Here is an 11,691-nt window from a genome sequence, read left to right as displayed (position 1 = left end):
GCAGGCAGGCAGGCAGACAGACAGACAGGCAGACAGACAGACAGACAGACAGACAGGCAGGCAGGCAGGCAGGCAGGACAGACAGACAGACAGACAGACAGACAGACAGACAGACAGACAGGCAGGCAGGCAGGGAGACAGGCAGGCAGGCAGGCAGACAGACAGACAGACAGACAGGCAGATGGGTAAAAAGTGGGAGAGGGAGAGGAAAAGTGTGGAAATCACATGTTTCCCAACCATTGGCCATTTTAACGTTGCGGACCCATCGATAAGATAAAAGTGTTACAAAAGAGACAGCATGCTGCCGTTTCTGCCATTAAACTGGAAACCATAAGTCACCAGCCATCACCATCGCCATCTATGTAAAAACTGAGCGAAGGTGACAGCAGCTGAAGTGTAATTAAAATCCAGTACAGGGTGAACTGCGCTGCTGTAAATGCTGCACTTTTCCCCTCCTTTACCACATATTTGACATAGTTTATTAAAAGCTCTGGAGGACCTGGATGTTTCCTTCCTTCCTTAAAATGGAGAACAAACATTGGACCCATGGAAACAAGCCATTGCAAATAAAGGCTGTTTTTGCCTCGCAGGGTCACATTATGACCTCCTTGTGTTTACAGCTACCCTGAAACTCACTGTGATGCTTTTGAACTGGTATTTTTAGGTATTAAACCATGAGTGCAGAGTTTTGTGGTACCGACCTAGAAGCTTCAGGCGTAATGTCTCACTGACCTCAGGACAGTGTGGCTCGCTCCCCCAGGTGAAGGTGACCAGAAGGGGATAAATATTGCTGCTTTGTGATGTTGAACTTTGGTTTTGTTGTTATAAAATACCATTGGTTCAGATCCCCATTATCTCACCTCCTCACATGGCCCACCTTGCCCTCCGGATTCTTCAGGGTTTCACAATGTTCATGACAACCTCCCCCTCTTCTCAGCCTCCCCAGCTCTTCCTGGAAATCTTTTGCTCCTCTTCACCTCCCTCCCTCCTCTCGCTCTCTCGCCGCCATGGCCTTCACACACATTTTTGAACACCAGCCACGGAAAGCAATTTGGCTGCAGATAATGCAGGTTAGGATTATAGTTATTCTTGAGTCTATTCTTACCTTAGATGATCATTTTGCTGGGCCAGACCAATGCCTGCCTCCATATGCTTTATTTAAAAGGAACACCTGAAGATAATCTAACTGAATGCTCCATTCCAATCACAGAAGAATGTCTCCTTCTTGTTGAAGTACTCTGGTCCAAAACTTGTCTCAGATATGTGTTTCTGTATCTTCCAGTTCCAGCAGCTCCCATTTTTCCAGCTGATAATCACAGGAGCTGTTAGATAGTGAGGTTTGGGTTAATTACGGTTAGAACATAAAAAAAATCATCATCGAGCATCACATTTCCGTTGTAATTTAAATAATCTGGGGGGAAGTTGTGTTCGTCACATCAGGACCTCTTTCAAGGGATTAAGGTGGGCTGTTCAGTTTGAAGATCAGAACATCTCTTCCTTTAGCAGCGTTGAATCCACCCCTACTGCCTTTGTGTTCAAATCCAGCTCCCCTTTGACCTTTGACCCGGCGTTCCCCTCTGACCCCTATAGCTGTGAACTGGATGTCGGATTTATGAAGAACAAATTGCTGGGATTTATTCCGCCTAGCGTGGCTAAACAACAACAGCAATGTTGATGCTGAGTCAGCTCTGACCTCGACCTGCTGTGGGAAAGAGAGCATTTGTGGATAAAGATACAGCTTTGGAAACCTTTCAGTGAGAATGTGTCTCACACTGGACATAAATAGTAGACAGGATTCTGCTGATGTGCACGGGAAATCTAGGGCAAATATTGACAATCTCAGTGAGACTTTTGTCGTAAAGGAAAGCCTGGAGAAGAATATTGAATCTGTTCAAGAGAAAACTGGCTGTAAATAAAGAGCAGAGACACTGAACTGAACAAAGGAAATTGAAATCATTTAATTATTAGATTATTAATTAATAGATAGTATTGTATTCAAACTGTGGATTTATCCATGCTTAAGGAGAGCCTGAATCCAGTGAAGGGTGACATACCCTGGGCTTATCCATCCAATATATCTTGTCTTCTTTCTCCAAATGATCGCTGTCCTCGTGTCAGGTTAATAGGTAGGCAGAGGACTGCTGTTCCACTCAATTTTCCACGGTTAAATTAAAACAAATGTGAGCGCAGGGGAAACCAGTTTTATGGAAAAGAATCACTCAGTCAAGATTGCAACTCATGCTCGTGCACCGCTGCCAGCCCGAAGCTGTGCACACCTCTGCAGAGCCCCGAATATTGAGTAAAGACACGGTAGGCTCAGAGGAAATAGCTTTTTTACGCACCCATGGTAGCGCCGTAGACTGAGGCTCCAGCTTTGGTTAGTGAAACGTAATAAGAGCTATCAGAAAACACTCGTGCAAATATTAGCGCCCTGATGGAGGGATGAGATTAAGATTCTGACCAATCGTGCAGCCGAAAGAGACCCGCAGAGAAGCTCAGCTTCAATGCACCAGTCGCACGCATCGTACACGGTTCCCTCACGGTGATGTGATGAACAGCTGATGTTCCTCGCCAAGAACGCCAGGAGCTACCGTGCACGGAGCGAGGCCCCGCACATCCTTCTAAATTTGATACATGAAAGTGGTTGACATTAATGAATCTCCGTCTTCTTCGGGGTGACAGAGTAGCTAAATGTAGTTGGCTTAATCCACCCACTCCCGGTCTGGGTGCCAACCGTCTGGCGTTGAAGTCAGATCCACCATCACACGGTATTTCATGCTTTTCCCTACGCAGCAGCCATTTCTGGCTTCATTCACTATTGTTGCTGTGTTTCAGTCAGTGTCTTGATGTGGAAATCAGCAGAATGAACGGGATTTTGTGACGTTTCCTCTTACCCTCAAATTAAAATTAAAGCTCGACCCTGTTTCAATTTTACACAGAAGACTGATGCAACAGATCTGTCCAGTAAGAAAAACATCGTGACCGGCAGCCCATTTCCACAGCTTGATTACGATTTTCCAGCTGAGAGTTCTCATGTGGCGCCTCAGGTCCAGACCTTTGTTTCATTATTCAGAATAAAGGGAAAACCAGCATGACCAAGTGAGACGTCCAACAATCTGAACACCTGCCGACTCTCTCTTTATTTCTCTCTCTCTCTCTCTCTCTTGCTCAGCCCATTCTCACAAGCCTGTAATCCAGCGATTAGTTGTCCAGGCAACAGCCCAGGCTGCGGTTCCGCCACGTGAACAGTACTGCCGGGTCAAGACGAAGGTGCCTAGAGGGTGTGATGCCAATTACCCACTGGGCCTCCACCAGAGGGTTCAGGACAGGGATGGCGCAACGCCTCGAGTTTACAAGGTCTTGATGTTCACACAAATGAATGAAAGTTGTTGCAGTTTGTTTTGAACCGCGGCAGATCTTGTTGCCACCTTTGCGGGTTTCCATGGTATTTTTCGCTCATCTGGAGCACGAGCACATAAATATTTCACAGAGACAGTAAACTGTCGTGTTTTACAGCTTGATGCGTAAACCGAAACTGCAAAAGAGCGGCATATTTCTGACTCCGGTTCACAGAAATGGAGCCGTTTATGAGGTGCTTAAGTGGTGCAGAAGCAGAATGAGGACATGTAAAAAGTTTAGTTGTAAAAACGACGAGAAAAAAACAAACTGCCACGAATTCTCTGCTGTTTATCGTTGCTTTCTTACCTCTCAGGCCTTTCATAACCTTGTGTGCTGCAACTCTAAAGCTCATAATCTGGAAAAGTTGTGTGAAGGCTGTCAGACATAATACCTTCATTCAAGGAGTCAGAAGCGTGTTGAACAATAGCAGAGAATATATTTCCTCCAAAACACTAAATAATTCAAGTTTTCCGATACTATGATTGCAAATGGCGCCGTTTCTCTTATTATTCAAGTGAAATCGCAGCATGAGCACAAAAAGCAGGGTGTCGTTCATCCAGAACGACGCCAGATTATCGTTGTGTCAAGGAGTTTATGTCTTTTAACAAAAAATCGAAGCAGTTTTAAAAGTAATCCAACAAAGTAGATTCCATCGGCACCACAATCGCGTTTGGCATTTGATGGAGGGAAAACTGTCCGTTTCTGAAAAGGTCTCGACTTTGCTCCAATTTTCTTCCCAGTCATTTTCACACGCTGTCAGACCCACGTCCGCCCTCTTGCCATCTATCCGTCGTCTATCTGTCCGTCTGTCCGTCTGTCTGTCTGCCTGCCTGCTTGTCTGTCTGCCTGCCTGTCTGTCTGTCTGTCTGTCTGTCTGTCTGTCTGTCTGTCTGTCTGTCTGTCGCGGCAGGCTAAATGTTCTGCTTTGTGGTTCGGAATGAAATGGACGTTCGGCCTTTCTGATAGAAATTTCGAGCTGCCATGGACACGGATGGTGTTTCATCTCCCCCTTCGGGGTTGTTTATGGACTATTTCCCTCCAACAGAGCGGTGTGAACCCAAATGGCAATCTGTCATTGGTAAAAGGCTGTAATCACAGCCGTGCAATTTTTGATGAAAAGAGGAGCCATAATTGGTTGATTTTCAGAGAGCAGGTCCTATTGAGCACCATAAATGTTGCACTTGTGGATCAGGATATAACAAAATACATTCTGACAGCACAACAGCAACACAGATGATCTAAACCCCTCTTGTGAGGACCTGGGCTGCCAGATTCTCTCTGAAATGCTGAATTCAGCCTCCTCTGTCTCATTTCCAGCGGCAGGATGTGAAATCTCTCCCACTTATTTGATCGCTTTCCCTCTCACTTTGTCCGTCTCACTGTTCCGGCACTGCGTACCGGGGCTGTAATTGCTTGTCTTGACCTGAAAAAGCCTCCCCGAGATAATCCTCACGCAGACGAGCGAGGGAGCCGCGTAAGGAATTGGCTGAAGGGAGAGTGACTGTTGGAAAATTCTTTGCGACGTGGTTGCCTCTTCTTTGGCTTTGCGACGACGGGGGAGGGAGGGCGGCGTGGCGCGCCGTGTCGGGAGGCTGGGATCACGAGGGGTGGGACAGAACGCGAGACCAGACGCAAGAGCCGCGGCCTTAATGCACACACAATGTCACATCAATGAGGCCCGGCCAAGACAAGTTTGGAATGGATTTAGCTTCCCGCCGTGGGTTCTCCAACCTAATTTTCCACTGCTGCCGTTTATTTGGTCTCTTTATTTGTCCTCCGTCTTCGATAATCTGCTCGTGTGACTGTGCAACTTTTATGAATGCTTCCTCAGAGCCAAGAGAGGTACAGTTTGTTGCTAAGCATCCCTCACAAGCGCCACTGCTACGCTGACATTGTTTCCACAGGCCTGAGCACAGACAGTCAGTGGGAGGAGATGCACCGCAGGGTCAGTGGAGCAGGAGGCCCAAGGAGCGGAGACACTAACAATGTGTTTGCCAGTGAAGAGGCCTAAAAAGTGAGTCATGCTGACTCATGAATGGGTATGTATTCAAAACAGTGCTCACAAAAGAAACACTTCTTCATTCTACAGTGACTCCTGTGTGCATTCTGTTATTACGGTATTCATGCAAATGAGTCGTGCATTCAGGTTGCACCACATCCGACCCCAGCTGCAGACCTTGCTACAAACAGCGTTAAAAAAAAAAAGAAAGAACGTGCATTCTCTGTTGTAACTGAAGCCAAGGAGGAAGTTTCCAAGCTCTTTGATCACAGGAAGTTCATCTTTAAAGAACAGCGTTGCTAGAAAATACCAATTTGCAGGTGTGATCTCATAAATCTTCCCCTAAATGTTGACGAAGTCTTTGAATAAACTCCAAAATCTGTCAGTAACAGAGCACCATTCAACCAAATGGGCTAATTTTCATCAGTTATTTTATAACAGCAACGCTCCCTGATGCCCTCGTGCAAAGTGGGTGGCACAGTCTGGGTGGGCGACACCAGCATTGCAAACTCCTGCCTCCAGTCCACTGCTCGGTTGAACAGTGGAGCTTAGAAAGAAAACAGGGCTAATTATTGCACACATCCTCACCCAATGCCTATCCCTTCCTTCCCCGAAGCTTCCCACCTCCCTTCCTCTCATTACGACAAGTCGGGGGAAGCCAGCCTGAATACTGATGCACTGTTAAGCATTCTTAATTGAACTTGAGGATTCCTAATGTGCCATCATTCAAACGCTCGGCCTTGGTGCTCCAGGCTGCCTGTGCGCTACAATTATTTTGTCTTCTTCCAGGGCATGTCCATTCCGCTTTTGTTGAGAGGGAGGAGGTGGCGCATTTCGAATGCACAGCCACCAAGGGAAAAGGCCAGAGTCTTTTATAAAAAGGAAAGAACAAAAGTGTTCACTTGGTGCCAGCAGGCAGTTTCATCACCGGCCTCCAGAGGAAGAAGAGGGGAAATTGGGAAAGAGAGAGAATTGATGCAATGGGTGAGAAAGTTATTGGTCTAGATGGGGGTAGTGTGACACCAGTAGCATCCTAAGCAAGGCCACAAATTAGCCAGGCAAGAGGAAGTGCAGAATGGGAGCTGACAGCCGGGGCCACGAGCTCAATGCCACCAGGGGATTAGCAAGGTTTCAAGATCTGACACGGAGGGGATGAGCGTCACGGTTAGAATAAAGAGCAAGCCGGGGATTAGAGAGCTCCCCGACACTCCAGCAACACTCATAAAGAGTTTTAATGCCCATAGATATAATTATTAAACGAGCAGAGGAATTTGGAGCCTTCCTGCCTGACCCATGTCCCCCTCCAAAACTGCCACAGATTCTTAATGATCGTACATTCTACTTCCTACGCTGAGATTAAAAGTCCATGTAAAGGAGCCCGAAGGGGCCCCTATGTGTTGATCGCCCTGCAAAGCCCACCGTACACGAGACAGGGGGGGCCCTGTGTGTGTGTGCGTGCGTTCAATTCCCGCCACCCTCTGCAGATCAGGCCTGAATTATTCATCCTAAAGTCGTGGTGAAAATGCCAAACATATATTTGAATATTTGCAGGCTTTTGTGTGCATGTGCTGGTGCAGCAAGATAGTATTCAGAGTGGAGTGCATGTAGGTATCGAATTTGGCATTCAGGAGCCAGTGAGGGGTGATTTGTGGGGCAATAAGGCTTGTTTCCTAAACAGGAAACCGCTTGGTTTTCTTCTCATAAACACACGGTGCCATCAGGCTGTCAGCATGAAACGATAGTGATTTGGTGCCTTGATAACCTTCGTTTTTGTTGAGTATTACACACCAAAGGTGGCTAAGGCTAATCACGTAAGGCGATTCTTCTGCCCCACATGGAAGGGACAATCAGAGACTTTTAACATGCATCACCATGAACTTTTCACAACAGTGCCGCCGCCTCAGTACGCCGCGGGACAGGAAGTACTGCGGTGATAAGGCTGCCTGCTATTTAGAAACATGGAGTTTTTCATCTCTGCTAATGGCGGCATTATCTGTACAGACTTAACTACTTGTTTCACTGCAGCAGATCAGGAACGCAGCTGGATTTGCTGCAGGGCCGGAATGCTCTTTGATGAACTTCAGTTAAAGTTTAATGAAGGCAAATTTGTGTCCACAGTCAGGCAGCGAGACCTGGGTTCGCTCCTGTGAATCTCGGTACGTGAGCTGGGGCCCAGTTAGTGTTGTGTGTGTGTGTCTGCCCACTTACATAGACAAGCTCATCTGTTTTGTCACATCCCTGAAAATAGAAAGATGTGTTTATGCTCATTTTCCTCTTCACAGCAGAGACGTCCCCTCAGCACAAGACTCACATCCAAGCTGTTCTTGCTCTGTTTTTCCCACTGCAAGCGACCACACCTCATCCTGTCCTTGTCCTCACTTCCCAGGAAGGAAGTGAACGTCTGTGCCCCTTTATTTGATCATGGCTGAGCCAGAGTCTGCTGACAGATGTGTAAGAAATGTTTAAAAATGCAGATGTGTATCACTGCAGACCAAATTTGCTGTATACAATTAGGTATAAATCAGCTAAATTGATATTTATTGCAATATATACCGCACATCATGCCTTGAAACAAGTTAAATATGATGAATAAAGGTATAAACATTTTCCCCACCCCCTAATGGAAGACCACAGTAAGAAAATAGGCCTTCATATTAACAACATCTGATTTGTCAAAGAAACGGCCGCTTTGTTGATATTGAATCTCCTGATCGGGGAGCGAGGCAGTAGGGTGGCTTTAGAGCAAGCAGTCAGGCCTGTCAGTGCTGAGTGGTGCTCATTACTGCCTCCAATTTTCATGTTGATATTAAAACATTCTTAACAGTATTTCTGATTGATGAGTTTTCCCAGAGTGTTTACACCCGTGCAGTAGGCCCACACAAAGGAGGCAGTAATACATCTTTGCAATTAGTCTCATAATTCTAAGGTGATAAACTGCAGCACATGTGGGAGCCTGATCCAGACTCCAATCACCCCAATAAGATGTGATGATGTATCAGATTCTCCAAAGCAAAGTGGAGCTTTGGACAGTCCCACTTAGAAGAATGTGCCGGAGACAGAGTTCGACTTATTCATAGAAGTCTGTCCTGGCTGTCCAACTATGCAGACGATGATGCATCAACTCCTCCTCCCATGTGTTGCTTTACACAGACTTTGGCTGGGTTCGAATTCACCCCACCATTCCCTATATACTGCACTAAGTAGGGAGGTTAAGTGAGTATTGTTGTGCCCTATTTAGTGCACTAAATGTGTCCCATAAGTCACTGTGAAAAGTAGTGTACAACCGAGGCTACTTGACCAAGTAATACATCCCATCATCCTTGTGAGAAACATGTTATTTATTAATGATAAGTAGGTTACTTATAAGGAGGTAGTAATACATCAACAAACAAATAAGCACTGAGAGTTTTATATTCATTAATCAGTAAAAAAAAACCAATACAATGAATCAACCTGTGGTGATATCGGTCTGGTACTTATTCATGATGCAACACAACGACTTTCTTTATGACTTCTTAGTGTCCAAAAGCAGTGTCAGTTTATCATTAAGTGCACGAAGTAGTCCACTCAACCCTGCTCCCTATCCTGCCTCATTATCAGCACAGACAATTGCATTTCTGACACAGCCAAACATTCTATTTGTGTTTCTATTTCCATATGTGCATTTGAAGAAAGCAGCAGGATGTTGTTACCGTGGACACCTGCTCTTGTAGCGGAAGTCCAACATGGACAATAGAGTGCTCAAGAGCTTCAAATGCATAAAATCAGACCTATTACGTTGGCGGGAGAGGAGGATTGGTGATAGCAAGATTTGTAATTATATTAGCATCCAAAGCACCCCAGCAGTCACATTTACACAGCACTAACACAGTCAGAGGTCCGTGTGTACCAATGCACTGAGCAAAGGTTGAGTTTGCTAAGATTGTGTACATGTGCGTGTGCAGGAAGTGCCAGTCACTGTATAACCTTTTCCTTCCATTGGGCATCAGCAGTCGCAGTCAGGTCGCCTGGCCTGAAAGTCATGATGCTGACAAATAACGGATCAATAACTTCAGCCTTGGTGGCGTTTCCTTCCAGACGACCATTTCTATAACAGGCTGGTTAAAATACCACAGAGCGACTTGCTTAAAGAAGGAAATGATTCATCCAAATGTCTTCTTGTTGTTTCCTGTTGGAATCTAAATAAATCGCAGAGAAAAAAAAAATCCCCAATTTTCAGCCAACATTTGCCAAAACTCCTGGTTGGTGATGATTTATGCCAGAAAGCCAACACTTTATTTAAAGGACTTGAAGAAAGGCAATACTTCATGGTCACAGGTCTGTGGTGGCTCCAGGGGTAAGTGTGCCGTCCCCGCCGACACCTCAGCATGAAGGAACACCTCCTCCAGTCATCTCGATCTGCAATTCATGAGCGAGAATGAGACGACGCCTCCAGCGGAAAAAAGAACGGTGGAAAAGTCTCAGAGAGTGAGAAGACAAAGGTACATAATTAAGGGTTTCCTCTTTTCTGCAACGGACAAAGGTGGAAGTTTCTGACCATTAAAATGACAGGACAAGCAACCAGGACGGCTGATGAGTGTTGACATGGTGACATGGCTACCTGGGCTCATGGAGGAATGTTCGGAAAGACAAGAGGGGAAAGAGGCCCAAGTCCTTTGGGGAATTACAACTCTTGGGAGGTGAAGGATGGTCTTAATCCAAAAACGGACTCCTTTTTTTCAATTGGTGGTATTACAGCTAAAGAAACTTAGATTTATTATATTGCAAGTTTTAGAGGTCAAGACTTTGTCCTAAGAATATTAAACACTTGAGGGAAACCTGTGAAATGGCAAAGATAATTCTGCTGTAAAGGGCAAGAATGGAAAATAAAAGTGCATAATTGGCACAAATGGACAGGAATAATTGAAAGGGTGGGTCTTCAAATGCTGCCCACACATCTTTAGACAGAGAAGCTGCAGACGCAGGGCAGGATATTGTGTGATGGCTCAGGCTGAGATGAATGTTGATAGCTCGTGAATCAGCCTGCCATAAATAATTGAAGTGACAAACAGGTCAGAGTGCTCAAAGGCAACAATCCCCATGAATTCCCGTCCCGCTTCCAGTACGAGACTTTAATAACTGCCATGATCTCCCCGTCAAGTTGGAGCGCAGCTCCTCTTTCCCTAAAATTTTCTTGCTTTTATTCATCCATTCAGTTCCGGGGAAACAGGGTCGGATTGTTATGAAGCCTTCCCCGGGCTCTCTCCTCTCGTCTGGACTGTCTGCTTATGTAAACCTAACAAACCCAGCCTGACCAGCCGTGACGGCTCTGGCTACACGAGGCCCTCATCATCAGCTTCGAACCTCTAAAAAAGCAATCTCATCCAACAGCCGGCATGATCAAAACTCAAGATTTTCTACAGGCATGAAGCTCACCTCGTCCTCCTCCCCCTGCCCTTCTCATCGTGGCCACTTTCAACCTCGGCGTTATCTACGCGGCCTCGTGCTCGGTCCCAAACCACATTTGTCATGGAAAGCACAAAAGAAGAGAGAGAGCAGAGAATGCCCATCTGTGTGGGGCCATACAGACTAAACCCAATTGTCAGAAAGTAGCAGGAGAAGCAGAAAGGGAGTGAAACTAGGCTACGTGAATTGTTACCCTGCGATAAAGGAAGTCGGCATAGCTATGCAGGAGTGGACCCTGCCTTTGTGCGTCTGAAATAACAGTGGCTCGCCCCACGACGGGACAGGAAAGAATCACAGCGCAAGTCTGAGATAAACAGAAAACACAGTCCAGGCCAGACGGGTGGGAGTCCTGTATGAATTATTAACCCCCGTGTGGGTGGGCGGAGCTCAAAGTGTCTGTTAGATGTGAGGGAAAAAAGTCAACGGATTTGTTGCTCACTCCAGAGATGTCTGCTGTTACTTTCCAAACACCAGGATGTCCACAACAGCGGTGAGCGCCCAGAAAAACACCCAACAAGGAAACAGGGCCCACCCAGGATCTGAGGTGACCCTTCTTTCCACGAGCGCCTGACTCAAGCAGCGGATTTTGGCATCTGAGACAATTTGGAGCCTTCAACTCATCATCATCTTATCACACAACGACACGCTTCTTCCCCCCCTCCCCCAGGGATTGAGGAATCCTGCTGGTCTAATGTTTCGGCGACAAGATGCAAGATGCTGGCGGGGTCCTGGTGCAAAATGGGCAATCTGGTTAAAAAAAAAAAAAAAAAAAAAAGAAAAAGTAGAAATGCTGCCCGCGGTATGAATATCTGAAAAAAAAAAAGTTAAATCTTTAAACCCTCCATCTT

At 46.1% G+C, this 11,691-nt stretch overlaps 2 long non-coding RNA genes across 2 annotated transcripts; one reads left to right on the top strand and one right to left on the bottom strand.

The window, feature by feature from the left end:
• Positions 1-109: 109 nt before the first annotated feature.
• Positions 110-10,847, bottom strand: LOC130532390 (uncharacterized). The gene is made up of 4 exons (XR_008952322.1): positions 9,703-10,847; positions 7,710-7,838; positions 7,607-7,636; positions 110-1,322 (listed from the first exon to the last, which is right to left on the bottom strand). It is a non-coding gene; the product is annotated as an uncharacterized LOC130532390 (long non-coding RNA).
• LOC130532389 (uncharacterized) lies at positions 2,985-8,224 on the top strand. Its single transcript, XR_008952321.1, has 3 exons — positions 2,985-3,357; positions 5,304-5,438; positions 7,681-8,224. It is a non-coding gene; the product is annotated as an uncharacterized LOC130532389 (long non-coding RNA).
• Positions 10,848-11,691: the final 844 nt, after the last annotated feature.

This window comes from Takifugu flavidus, chromosome 10 (genome assembly GCF_003711565.1).
Source record: "Takifugu flavidus isolate HTHZ2018 chromosome 10, ASM371156v2, whole genome shotgun sequence".
Lineage (NCBI taxonomy): Eukaryota > Metazoa > Chordata > Actinopteri > Tetraodontiformes > Tetraodontidae > Takifugu > Takifugu flavidus.
This window is presented reverse-complemented; position numbering and strand designations above follow the sequence as displayed.